A 14749-nucleotide genomic window follows, 5' to 3' on the forward strand; every position below is an offset into this window, starting at 1 on the left:
TTATTGTTTTCAAATAGTTGCCCCTTTAATTTTTGTCTGGGATTTAAATAAAGGTTGCTTAAACATTTGAAAGATAATTCCTTATGCAAGTCAGGTTGGGAATTCCTAGATAGCAGAGGGAAAAGTTTGTTATGGTCTCCCTTAAAAAGGCACAAAAGACTCATCGTGCTGTTTTGTGTGTTGCCCCCCAAAGACATTTGTTTGATAGTCTGTTGGAAACAGTAAGCAACATGCAAGGTGGTTTGAGGGGCACCTATATATGGAAAAAGAATAGACTTTCTCTCAATTGTGCTTACCTTATCCCCAGGTGGTGTTTGGGTGAGGGAATAGGCAGTATTTCGGCCACTGCTGCACTGAGATAGCATTCAGACCACAGCACAAGAGTGAACAGCATTCAGCTAGGGGGGGGGGGGGGGGGGAACCAGGGGGGCCTCCCACTGCTGAATTGGACACAGGAACGGACAATGTACACTATCTTTGCTTTAGACACAAAGAATCAAGATGTTTTTGGGTGAGCTTTGGCAGATCTTGCTTGCAGGCGCACTTTTGTTCAACCTGTCTGTATTTACTTGCTGTTCAGATTACAGTAGTCATATTGATTCACACAAATGGACATTTGGTTTCATAATTTTTTGGAAATATTGCTAAATAATATGTCAGTGTTTGAAGGCATAAAGCAGGCACATTGTTACTTTAATTGCGTATACTGCTACTGTAGGTCATCAAATGATGAAATTTCCTCCTTTATTTTTTAATCAAGGTTGCGACCGCTGTTGCCACCCACAGAGACAACATATCACATTGGCTAAATTAGTATTATGATTTTAAGGGATAAATAGCCGTTACTCCTAATTAATTCGGCACATCACAGAGGAGGATGTGAGACCGTGAGCCCAAGAGATCAAGGACCACACATCAAAAGCATCACCGCTGTTAGAAACCTACACAGGCAATGAGGACATTTAGTTCTCGTTTATTTCTAACCAAAGATGCTCTGTGAACTAAAGAATTCAGCTTTATGAGGTAATTTGCCGATTGGTTTTTGATGGAACTATTTTACATTGTATCTCACCATTGAGATTAAGTGGAGTTGTTGGTCAAAATTCCAGAATGAATTGATACCCATTTAAAAATATGTTGTTTTTTCATTGTTTTTGGACAACAAAAACCAGCTGAAATTAACTCAAGGTACAAAATGGTTCAGTTGAATCCACTTTTCTGAAAAAAACATGCTTTCCAATGAGGCTCCCTGCAAAGTATATATGTACTATGTGTAAAGATTGTCGTTTTTGTGAATTCAACTCTTGAAAATTGTTGTTTTACTGCAAACTGGAAGCGATTTATACCATTTCAGTTCCTTTTGATAAAATATGACCCAAGTATTTTAAGGTAATAGTGTACCCAGAAGACAATTCCTAATTATAAATCATAGCCCCACTTTACTAGTGAATAATGTAAGTCTATAAAGAAGCTAAAAATGCATAATGATCTTGCTTAGACATCTGGTTAGTGGCCATATTATTCCAACCAGTAGCATGGAGTAGTAAAGTCGGGCTTTCTCTTTATTTAACACATTGGCCAGGCTCCAAAAAATGCCCACATTCTGCCAAGTCTACCACATATTCACTGTTTGCTGATTGCTGGTACACATGTGGTTTTTGCATATGCTCTCTTCTCCCACTTAAATCATCTGCGGTCCCCCGGCTTTCTTTTGACATCTGCATCGTTGGTGCTGCCACTGCATCTTAAATTTTTCAAGCAAAGAAAAGGCATTTGTATGAAATAATAATGACCATTTCATTTTTTCTTTCTTAACTGTCATCTTTTTCTTTCTCTCTGAGTCTACCACAATATCCCCACGTGCCCCCATGTAGTTATGCAGACCGAAAAGTTCTTGTCTTCTTCAGAGTTTTAGGCAGATTTCAATTGGACAAACTGCACATTCTGACGTATAATAATCTAGTTTAATCCATCTTCATTTGCTTCATTTAATATCTGGCTATCTAAATTCTACAGCCTGGAACAAAGCTCATCTCTGGACCCCCTCCCTTGGGAGTCACCCCCCTGATGTCAGAAATCCTATTCCTTTGGACTTGGATGGATTTTGGAGCTCGGTTGTGTATTTAATAATTCACACCACAGTATCAAGTGCTTCATTAATATGCCATTACAGGCCATGTTTTTTAAAAAAACATCTACTATACAAAAACAATATTTCTCCAGTATTTTTAGTGGTACTCAAATTCCGGTAATTTGATTTTTTTTTTTGAAGCTGTGCATTCAAAATTAATTCACTTTGTCATTCCTAAAAAAAGAACACACCTCTGCTAGACTATATTGTGTAAGGCTATTGTGTGGCCTAGTATCTTAAAAAAAAAGATATACTGAACACTGCAGCAATAACATGCAGAGGGATATGACTGCACATGGTCCAATATTCTTAATTACTTGTAGAAGTACTCATTTTAGTGTTCTATTGATGAAATGAGTGAGGAGTTTATACATGTCAAGGCAACTTCATCCTCGATATGCATTGTACCATTATAAGACATAATATATCATTCCAGAAACATTAGAACATGTGAATTGCCCTTTTTTTTCATTTTTGTATTACGCGGTTAGGAAAAGAATTGAACTCATATCTCAAGTCAGCCATATTTGTTTTGTCTCCGTTCCTTAGTGTAGCGACGCCTAGAGTCTCTGCAGAGCACGGATGTCACGAGGCATTAGAAAGTATGAGATTCACAATGTTCCATTTAATCTCCTTGACTTCCCCCTGTTAGCAGAGGAGCCAAGCAGCAGCAGCGCAGGGAGCCCCAGCATCCTGTAGAACAAAGCTGGCTGACATGTTTGCCTGAGGGGCCTGCACTCACTCTCTTGCTGGCAAAGTGTGGGAGCATGTAAAACAATGAGGGAGCAGTCAGCTGACACATACACTAAGCTGCAGTCACTTTGAATGACAACAGTGCATGAGAGCAGAAGTGGCAGCACCGGGACTCAATACAAACAGCTTTGAAACCAGACAAAAAGAGGGGAGTGCCACTGTACATCTTTCTATCATTTATAGTTTGCTCTTGTGTCATCCCATCTTTGTCACAGTCAAGTCTGTGGTCACATTTTGGCAGAAAATCTATAGGTGAATGATCACTCTCATTGACAGTGTGTTTAAGTGGATGCTCTATGACATTTTCTTTCAAGTAATGGAAAAGTGTCATGAACGATATGCCTAATTTTGCATTTTACATGCAAGGCATACCAATAAAACCAGACACTTTTAAGAAAAAAAATGTGTCCTGTGCATTTGGCAATCTCTCTAAAGAAAATGTCTGGTAATCCTATTTATTATGTTCTCAAAATTGAGGAAAATTAAAAAGACCAGTAAACTTGAGATAAGGCATGTTTTCATTTGAAAAAAAAGTCATTTGTAAAACACTCATTATTCAAATTAACAGAATTCTGACCCTGATTTTGATCATTTGGGGGGAATATGGCACTGCTGCCCAGACTATTGCATTTCACATCTGATAGCAATAATATGTTGAAACTCACCTTCAAGTTTGCATTCTTAAATCACCTTCAACATACTTTAAAATCATTTGCAAGAAGAAGAAAAAAACATCGAGGCCACTACTTTAAATCCAATTAATAAATCATTTCAATTAACCCATGGCTGCAAACCAAAGAGTTTCTGCGGACCATTATCAGTTAGTTGGCCAAATGAATTGATCTGTCACGGATATACTGCTGACATGTGATTTCCCAGTGCCCCATTGTGCCCTGTTGTGTCCTAAGGCTAAATGGGAGCAGATGCCTTTTTAAACAGAAGGCTTGACTCCCTTTAACTCTAGCTCCAACCATCCCTCCATCCGCCCAGATTGTGTAATAATAATCCTCGGCAAGAGGACACTTTTGACCCTCATCACCTCGACTGGCAAAGACCTTCTAATCAAAGACGTTGATCACATTGACCTGATTTGGCACTTGGCTACTTGGCTTGTTCCTGTTTACCTTGGGCATCAGAATCAATCAATACTGTTTGAGTGGGGGGGGGGAGTCCCCATCCAGCACTAGACAATGTGAATAATATGAATAAGATGGATGCAGTCACTTGCCCTATAAAGAAAAAAGGTTAATAACCTCATAGATTCTGTGAAAACGCCATAGTAAATGATAGCTGCATTCATTATAAACAAGTTGAGATAAAGAGGGGACACAGAAGGAGAGGCCGTGCTGAGGATGGGAAGGTATCATTCTCGACAAATCAATAGTTGAGGCTACCACTGTCACGTAGTGGCGTGCTTGTGCTCCCTGACCACCAAAGTGGTCTTCTTCAACAGGTCGCCTGGCTCATAGGGACTCTTCCAAGCTTCTAGCACTTCTCTCCTCAGGCCATGGCAGGCTGCTCGACAATGTGGCTGCATCCCAAGCATGTCAGGAGCCATGTCTGGGAGCCACTTCAACATGACAAGATGAGAATTAGGGCCAGAGGCTGGCATATGTTACTGATTAGTAGTCACTTTTACAACGAGGATCTCCATCCACACAAAATAATCACACCATCAATCCTCTCCTCTAATTGTCATTTCACTCACATTGAGATCTATTTTGAGAAAGACTAGACATTTTGTCATCTCCAATCTACCATGAAATTCCTTTTTGTTCTTGCTTTAGATTAGAGCTGGGCAAACTATTCCACAAAGGACTGCAGTGGGGTTTTCACCTATCTGGTGGATTGCAGTCAGATGCTTCTGGGGAAACCTCATTGGTTAAACTGCCTGTGCTGGATCGATTGGAACAAAGACTAAGACCCACAGTGGCCTCTGAGTACCAATTTGCCCATTCGCTGGCTGAGTTAATCTAAATATGTTACAATGATTTTCTTTTGGAATTAATGAAAATGCAAAGCACGTTGTATGATGTTTCCCCTCAGGGTCTTGTCAAATGTTGATGGATTTATGTGTGCTCTGACACCTAAAAACTAACATGTTGAAAAATAAGAAATGGCAAAACTATTCTATATATTAATAGCAGGCAGCCTGCACTAGATGCATCTCGCAGCCCACCAGGCTCGGAGCACAACTTGCCCGAAACAAAACTTTCCGAGCCACAGTCGAACCTGAAACATCTGGCTCTTCGTGTAGGCACTTATTAGGATGAAATTAAGTAGAAATGAACGGGATGATACATGACAGGGTGCAGATGTTCAAAGCCGGGGTGTGAAAATCTGAGGGCAGAGAACAGCTTAATGAATTATGTGTCTTACAGCAGGGGCGAGGCTTTTGGGTTCACAGGTTAGGGAAAAAAACTCAGCTAATTAATTTCGGAAGCAGGCACACAAGAAAATAAATGTTGCTTGTCGCTTCTCTAATTCAACCGTAGCGTGCTTGGGGACAATGTTGTGATTTGTAACTAATCAAGTTATGCTGAGATGTGTGATGTTTTACTACTTGGAATTTGTGTATACAAACTTCATCAGCAGAACGCTCACAATTGCCAAAAGGGTGTTGGAGCACATTTGGACTGTGAAATGCAGTGAAAATATATTTGCTTTTCGACTTTTTTTGTCGAATAATTAATTAATGCAAATAGACAGACAACGATTAATGAACTATACATACAAAGCATCATTTTAACTGCAAATTTATCTGGTTAAACTATCTAAATTGCCTCCAGACTATGCAAAAACAGCTTGTTTTGCACTTCCAGGAGGCGCTGGTTAGAAATCCTTTTTAAAAATGCAATTTATGGAGCACCTCATAAAGAAACTGACACTATGCTTACATTTATGTCAAGTATTTAAATATTTTCTCTTAGTTTTTTTAATAAGCCCTTGAGAAATACAAGCCAGCAGAGATTACAGTAAATGCAGACTTTGCTGTGTCAAAATCCTTTTGTGGCATTTCCTACAGGAAGCTGACGGTATCCCTTCCATGACAGAATGGAACATTTTTTGGGAGCTGTTGTCAAGCAACAATTTGCCAACCAAATTACTATGCTCCACTATATTCCAGCAAATCTGCTGACAAAGGGTTCATGCAATAGAATTATACTTTCAATGACTAAACAATAGTACTTTACTTTCAACAATAATTGTTTCAAAGAGCTGAGATTTAGATTGCTTGGGATTGGTCTTGTTATGTTTTTTTTTTTTTTTTTACCCTGTGCAACCTGTCCATGTGATTGGCCATTGCCCCTGGCCTATTTCCTGCTTACTTCCTCTAGTGTGACCCAGGTGTTTCTGATTGTCTCGTCAACCCAAGCCTTTGCTTTGTTTGACAGTCTCTGTTTGATTGTCTGCATGGTTATACCCATGTCCTGTGATCCTGGCTTCCCCATGTCCACCCCTTCAGGTTTGGTTTTCTTATTTAATTCCAAGATCTTTATTATTTTCTGAATATCCTCCACAGTTATCAAAGTTTTTTGTTAGAACACTCCACTCCCTGTCTTTGTTTGCTTACCCTCATTTGGGTCTTTCTACTCTCCTGCACAAAACTTGACATACACTCTTTGAAAGAAAACTTGTCATTTTTTTTTAAATTTAATAAGGGACTGCCCACATTGATTCACTAATATTCATGTCAGTGTTAATCTATGTCAGATGTATTAATTTATTTAATGTTTTAGATAATACAGTCAATCAGTACTGTCATTATTATTATTATTATTATTGTTGTTGCTGTTATTTATTTTAAGATTTTAAACCACTGTAGCTCTGTTGATGCTTTTTTTTTTTGCTTGTGGCCCTGATATTAGGGATTTGAAGATTGTCAATGCTTCATTGGGGTTTCAACTAAACAGCAGGAAGAAGAGGAGGCTTTGCAGCATGGGGGACAGTTTGGGGTGGAGGGTTCACAGCGCATTAAATAGCAAATCTAGTGGGTGGGATCCACCAGCGGCTTAAGAGAACCAAGATGATTAAAGGGTCAGTGGTCACAGGTTCATTGGATCTGTTGATGCTCACCTGGTTCCACAAAAGGCATTGCCTAAAAATAAAACCTTTTAAAAGAATCACAATGCATTAGTGACAATTTGAAGGTAAATCCATAGTTATAGTATATAACCATACAAGTTACTACATTTTCATATTTTTGGCTGTTTAGCAGCAAAACAGACCAATCATAAACATTAAGAAATAAGAAAAACAACCAACTAAATAATTTGCACATTGTACATAATGCACATGGAACAGAAAAAATACATTAAGATAAAATAAATTAATTGGAAAAAACAATAATTAAATAACAATAAAAATAACCAATTAGATTAAGACTCTCATGCAAGTTTTAAAGTCAGGTGGAACAGAAGGGAGGTTTTAATGTTTTTATTTGTCCACTGTTTACATATAAACTAAACTAATCCAATGGAGGAAATAAAAAGAGGTCACTCTTATCTTTTATGATGTTTCCATACAGTGTGGGCTAATATTAAACTCAAGTGACTCAACAGTTGTGTCATCAATAAGAGAGCCTTTTTCTTTGCCCTGTCTGGTGTCACTAGTGGAGACTCGAAGTGGCTCCCTAGCCAAAGACCTTCTTTATCAAGCAGCCAATATAACAAGACAGCTCTTTTTATTCTTGTTGGCTGCTAGTTGGTAATGGATTTCTTCAATGACTGTTTCTTTTTTTTTCTCCAGGTCTCATCCGTTTATCTCCGCACTGCCAGGGAGGGCCCTCGCACCATCACATCTTTTAGCCTCTGACTTCCATTTCTTAAGGTAAGTGATCCGTCATTCGGGCCTGAAATCTGGCTTCACGTGTTTGGTTTCGCCCAGCCAGATATTGCGCACTTTAATGCAAAGTGAAAGCGTACTCCAAAATAGCTTGTCACTCCACCTATTTAACTGCAGTACCACCCCCAATACACGTACACCAATTGCTCATGCACATCACACAGATTTCACTGTCCACAATTTCACAAATATATTTCCAAGATGATATTTATCATGATCTTCCAACTAGACATTGTTTTAAATTGCATTTTTATTTATTTTTTTACAAAAGTTCATGTTTCATTTTAGGAGTAGTTGAATGTCTTTGTCCTTTTTGTGGATGTTGGCTCATACCCAAATTGGCAATACTCCTACAAGAAGTTGGCTGAAATGAGACAAGCTCCCTCCTAACCTCTTGATTTGCACAATTTTTTTCTAAGTCTCTTTATTGAATTTTTACTTACCCTTCTTTAATCAAATGTTTTTTTATGTATACGAGTACAATGAATAAAAGCAGAGAAAATGGTTATATAACTCAATAACACTTCATGCAGCTATTTTATTCAATTCAATAGAACTATTTATCTCTTCCTGCCATTGACAACAATGGACGTCCAAAGACGTGTAGTACCGTCATTGACAGCCAATGACTTCAATGAGTACTCTATAAAGAGTTGAGGCTCATTCACTGCTATTTGATCTTTGATGTATACTATGTCGAGTGAAAAAATATCTTATAACAAGACGTACATATACATTATGCACATCTAATATGACTGTAGTTATTAAGGGGTGTTTGGTGACATTATTCTAAAAAATAGTAATGGGAAAAATATTGTGTAAATAAGATGGACATAATCATTGTCCTGTGCAGGTATTTTTCAATTTTGTTGGTACATAAAGCAGAATGGACGTTCCTGTGATCTCTTCCAGTGCCTAACATTTGAAGCCAGTATGTACAGTACTGCGTGTAGGCAATGTTACTTTAATGAGCTCTATCAGAAATGCTGGAGATATATAGAAAGGAGGGAAAATCAAAAGACTCTGGCCACCTCTGGGTGGAGGATAATTGAGTTGCTTGTCCTTTAGATCTGTGGGAATGGCAGACAAAGCCACGCTCCTCACCTAGTCGTAATAGTCGACACATTATTATTTCACTGGCCATAGGTGACCTCTTAATAGATATTTTCTAATTAGTACAGTATTTTTTATCATAACATTCATTCATTTTTCATCTTCAACCGTTGATGCTCATTAGAGTTATGGGGTGCTGGAACCTCTCCCAGCTGAGTTGGGTGAAAGGCAGACTAAACCCTAGAATGGTCACCACTCAGTTGTTGAGCATACATAGAAAGAGACAACCATTCACAATCACATCGCCACCGAGTGGGAATTGAATCCACACAACTTTTTTCAGAACATACTAAGTCCAATGACATGAGTATCATAATGATTAAATTAGATTAGATTAGATAAATTTATTCATCCCATATTTGGGAAATTTCACTATCAGAGTAGCAAGAGGGTGAGAATATAGACACAGGAAAAAACATTTTAGACATAAATAAATAGGTAATAATTAAGTTAATAAATATAAAAACATATATAAATAAATAAGTGTTCCTGAAATATACATATAAATAAATAAATACATATATACATGTATATAATTTTGGTAAAGTTTAGCATTCATGTGATTTACTCAACATACTTGATTAATTTTACATGAATTCAATTGTTCAACTTACACGTCACTTTGATGGTGGATACATTTTAGAAATAATCCATTGTTTTTGGAAGGGGCAAGTAAACTTCCACTGTAGGTCAAGCAGGTCCATTTTCTTCTGCAGAAAGAAAATCCTGATCAGAATAGAACCATTTGGGTCTGATTTAAAGCATATCACTCAGTGGAAAGGGATCATGCCAACGTGAATGTGCTGTATGGACATGTGCCAGTATTGCGATCATCAGGATGAACATCCCCTTTGATGCCTCATTGCCCAGAAAACTCTAACAAAATGTTTGAAGTGTCTGCTTGTATAATGAAGCCTAATTCTCTTGAACTAATGCAACATTTGCTGGAAATCTATCTTTTTAAATAAAAATAAATTGTGCCCGCAGGGTCAAACCTAAATTCAAAAGAAGATCACCCAAGAGCAGCAAATGATTTAATAAGCCACCAACCAGCTCAGCTTGGCCGTGTAGAGAAGCAAAATGGAGAATTTCAAAGTATGTCCAATTAACATCACTTCATCACTATGTCAATCTTGTTTTTGTGATATGTTGAATTTAGAAATGGGGCATATTTTTGTCAACGTATATCATTACAAAGATCTAAACCCAATATTTTAGCAGCCCAAATACGACCCTCACCCAAGCTCGACTTTTTAGTTTTGTTAAAACAATCATTAATAATAGAAAACATAATTATTTAACCATTATTCCTCAAGGATTTTATACATGCATATTTTATATTATGTATGGTATATCCATATGGTTTCATGCTGAATACGGGAATCCACATGCCTGATGAAGTATGAGTTGTGATATGCAAAATTTGCAAGGCAGACAATGCCGAGTCCCTTAGAAACCATGTTTTAATCTTGTGTTGGCTTTTCATCATTGCTAACGTGTCTGCAGACATCCCAATAGAACAAACAAAGTGTGTGACACAAGTCAACTGGAAAAAAAATCATAGATATATGAATTTTCTGAAAAATGTTCATTCAATGAGTCATTCCCGAATACGGGACAAATAGTTATGTCATCTAATCTAGTCATATTGTTAAACATTTTGCATGTATCCCTTAGATGCCGGTCTTTTACGAAAAGCTACTAAGTTACTGTATGTACCAAACCTACAGAAAATCACGTTTCATTCTCAACATAACTGTAGTGCAGGAAAAAAATATTTTAAATGTGTATCAAAAATAAGTAAAACACTGAATATAGCATAGAATAATTAGTTATATAGAGCACATCTTGACATTTGAGCAAAAGGAAGCACAGTGATTTTTTTTGTTTGCTTTTACATGATGATTTAATGTTACACATAATATTAAGACACCAATTTAATGTTATAAAAACTACCAAACAAGAAAGTTTCCAATACAAATATTTCATTTGAATATGAATTAGAATCTCCATGTAAAAGGATGTCTTAACATGAGTTCTCTTTCTCATTTTGCGTGGAAATTCATAGATCGGGTTATTAGACAGCTGCAGTAACATCGACATAAAAAGCCACACAAATTATATTCACTCATCTTTACAAAATGATCAAAAACCTTTCAAAACATAATGATGAATATTTTTTTTCAAATTATAATTCATCAGACTATACTGTTTAAGTATTGGGCATGTGAAAAATGCATGAATTACGATTTAATGAGGCATTCTCAACATTTACATATTCATAAAGGTGTGTAATTCACACATGCATGAGAGAGCTGAGTGATAGCTTGGGGAGGATAACACATATCCTAAGAAACCTTTCTTTCTTTTTTCATCTTTCTTTTTTCTTTTTTTTTAATTCCTCTGAAAACGAGGTAGCAGAGATGCACATTGAACATTTATTCTTCCCCACAGAAATGTATTCAAATGCTTTGGGGGTTCAAGTGCTCAGACGAGGTGCAATGATGTGAGACAGTTTGCAAAATTACATTTTCTGAAATATTGTCCCATGTGGATTTTCAAAAGTTCATTTAGCAGACCAGTGTTCCTAACAACCATGAGCTGAAAATCGCTTTGATTGATTTCATGTCTTGTCGCCACTGAGCGAGGACATATCCATCGCATCCAACCCATCAGCCTCAAAATACTGTAAATATTTACCTTTTATCCAAATAAAAAAATGATATGGCTCATTCAAGAAAAAACATCGCTGTGTGGAAATAATTGCAATGCTATTCTACATATACAGGGTGACCCCAAAAGATGCGTACCCATGTTTTATCCGATTATATTTTTTTTATTTTTTAACGAAATCCACAAACAATTGAGGAACTGAAAACTACCATCACAGCAAAAATAAGAGCCATCCCGAAAGAGGAGTGTGTAAAAGTGATTGACAACTTTGTCTGACGAGTACAGGTTTGCTTGCAACAGAATGGTGGACATTTGGAACACATCTTGGGAAAGCCATAAATTGAGTAAAAATTGACAGAAATAGCTGAAACTCTGGTGAATGGTCTTCCATACACTGAATAATGTGTGGTTGTAATTTGAAGTAAATAGCTTTTTAATCAAAGTCAAAATAGAAATTTTCATGGGTACGCATCTTTTTGGGTCACCCTGTATAACCAGTCACCTTTCTTTGAGTTGTTTGAATCACAAGCTGTGACCTCATCATTTTTGGAGCCTTCTGGTCAAAAGGACGGTTTAGCTGCCAGAAAAGCCTCCATTGCATTGTTTTATTCCTTTGTGAAAGCTGTCCCAAATATGGGTCAAAAAGGCACAAACAACATTCAGATGGTCGCTAGGCTATGGTCACAGCGATGTACCAAAGAATGACATGTTCAACAAAGGCGTGTCGGGTTTTTCCCTGCTGAGCCATTGTTTTTGCACATGAAGTCCAAGTCGGGCCTTTTCAGCCTCGCCAGGATTGTGTCAGGCCTTTTCGGACCCGCTCCAGTTCCAGCAGCAGGCTTGGCCTTTTCAAAATAGCACGCAGAGTCTGATTCACTCCTTTATTCCATTACTTGAAATGTCTCTTGGACGCATTGTCTTCAGTGTCTATTGGCGATGAACATAAAACATGTTATTGTGGCACTGGAGCCAAGTTAAAGTCTTTGTGCTGTAGTGCATTGTTATGGCACTGAACAGGAAGTGCTCAAGCGTTATTTCCCAGGAACATGCATTTTCAGGGTGAGGAAAAAAATTAAAAACACCCTACTTACCAAGCACTCCAGTTCTATAGTTATTGGAATAATTGCATATGCCTCTAAAATTATGGCTCTAAAATTATTTGCATAGAATTCACTGATTTCAGTGCTTAAATGTCAATTTACAATACATTTTAAGGAACAATGGTGCTTTCAGACAAAGTCAATTGTTATTATCGTCTTGTTGCCGTAGTAATGGTTGAAGTTCCCCAATAATGATTGTCAGCAGGATGCACAATGTCCCAATGGCAAGATCATTTGTAAAACAGTGTATTTTATTTAAATCTAACTATCCTCAAAGTAAAAATGCTCTTTGTTTTCATTTGTCATTTAATTTAATTTGGAGTCTATTTTAAACGTTTTACTGTACACGCCACGCAAGGAAAATGGGAATTGGAGTTCCCTTTCTAAGAATTTAAGAATACGTATATTTAAATAAATACAATTATAACAGCCCTATACGTTAGGCAAAACAAATGATTCATGATTATCTCTGTCTTTTTTATATAACCAACAATTGAAAAGGGGCTACACAATTAGTTGAAGGCTAAAACTATGTCAGGAGTTAATCTTCCAATCAGCGTAGCGTTTCAGGACGCTTAAGTTTGAGTTTAACCTTGTCGGACTTTTGGAAGGCACTTGTGAGCATCAGGCGTGGGCTTTTGGCAGCTGCGCAGGGAGCCTGGTGGGTCAGCTCTTCTCAGGGAGCTGCTGCCGCCGCCGCTGCTGCTCCACACTAATCTATTTGAAACCATCTGTGAAATGAGCAAGTTTCCTTAAGTCCTTCACCTCCAAGGATTAAAACATCACTAAGGGGCTGTGCTGTTCTTACACCCTCATCTTGTGTACATGTGGAGGACTCTTGAGATCAACTTCCGTCCTCCTCTAACAACTAAAATGTGTTTTCTGCTGTGCTTTTAGAAGATGCAAAGCCCTCTACAGGCAGGTGGACAGCATCCTGGCACATGGAAACAAGTCAGCTGTTTTCGGAGGCCCCTGTAATACCCGACAGCAAAGCCTGTACAATGAGGTAATGAGTCAAGCCTAATGAGAAAATCTGATAAATCGCAGCTGTTTGCAGGGAAATGGGGCTGCCCGACAATTTCGCAGGGTGCAAGCGCTGTAGCGCTAAGCGCATAAAATATACTACCTCCTCCTTCCGCGCCTCACTGTTTGCTTATCAGACTTGTGAAATTGTAATCCTGGGGCTTCCCAACAACGCTTGCTTAAATTAATAAGGATTGTTCAGCCTTGACAAGTTCATTTGAGCAGACTGCGCCAACGCTGGATTCGTAATTGTCTGACATGTTGGTGTGCAGAACACAGGTCGCAATTTTAATTTTATCCTACTATATACATCAAATATTTATTTCCGAACCAAATGCTACAGCCCTGTGAGTACTTTGGTTCCAAGTGAACGAAATTGAGCAATGAATCTCCTAGTGGCGGCTCGTGCATTTCACACCTAGGCCTTCCGTAGTGCTACATTTGAGTCCATCTCGCCGTCAAGAACTATTCTATGCCTATATAACCTTTACTGCACCTACAGCTAAAAAAGCATCAATAATAACCTGGGCGGCCCGGCAGATGAGTAGTCAGTGAGTCGGCCTCACAATGGGGGACCTAGTGTAGTTTGGCTATATTCCTAAATAATATTTCAATTGTGGACCCGGTTCTGATATCTGAAAAGCTCCAGTGTTCGTATTTAAGGGCATGTCTCACTGCATGAGGGTCAGCAAATGCAGACATGCAACTGTTTGTAAAAACTTTTTATTCCATCCAGACTGAGCTTCTTTACAAAGTTAAAATGTCCATAGTTTTGAACACTTGCTTTTTTTTTAATCATATACAAGAAACAACTTTAAACAAGCCCTCTGTGAAGTTTTGGTTCTCATAAATAAATATTCTCTATTTTTTTCATCAAAACCAATATTTTTGGCATTCAAATATTGCTTTTGTTGTATTTCTTCATTTCCATTTATTTTGATTGCTTTTTGGTGTATAGAAAATATGTAAATGTAAATTCAAGAATGAATGGTTTAAATATGAAACATTTCCCTTAGGTGGTTCAGTGTAATGTAATCAAGATCTTCCAATAATGACAAAAAAAAAGTGTGGCCTAGTGGTTAACTCACTGGTCTGTTGTCTGGGTGGCCTG

General features: G+C 37.8%; 1 long non-coding RNA gene across 8 annotated transcripts in view; it reads left to right on the forward strand.

Annotated features, from left to right (window-relative positions):
- The window catches only part of LOC144194817 (uncharacterized), a 67485-nt gene that overhangs the window by 51610 nt on the left and 1126 nt on the right, over positions 1-14749 (forward strand). For 2 of the 8 annotated variants that reach the window (XR_013325992.1, XR_013325988.1), the window contains 3 exons: positions 7634-7714; positions 9830-9937; positions 13513-14555. This is a non-coding gene — a long non-coding RNA (uncharacterized LOC144194817). Of the gene's footprint in view, positions 1-465; positions 1024-2016; positions 3461-6186; positions 6351-7633; positions 7715-8017; positions 8161-9829; positions 9938-11296; positions 11541-13512; positions 14556-14749 lie in introns of those variants that run through there. The other 6 variants (XR_013325987.1, XR_013325989.1, XR_013325986.1 and 3 more) reach the window with 6 other exon arrangements.

This window comes from Stigmatopora nigra, chromosome 3 (assembly GCF_051989575.1).
Source record: "Stigmatopora nigra isolate UIUO_SnigA chromosome 3, RoL_Snig_1.1, whole genome shotgun sequence".
In the NCBI taxonomy this organism is placed as follows: Eukaryota; Metazoa; Chordata; class Actinopteri; order Syngnathiformes; family Syngnathidae; genus Stigmatopora; species Stigmatopora nigra.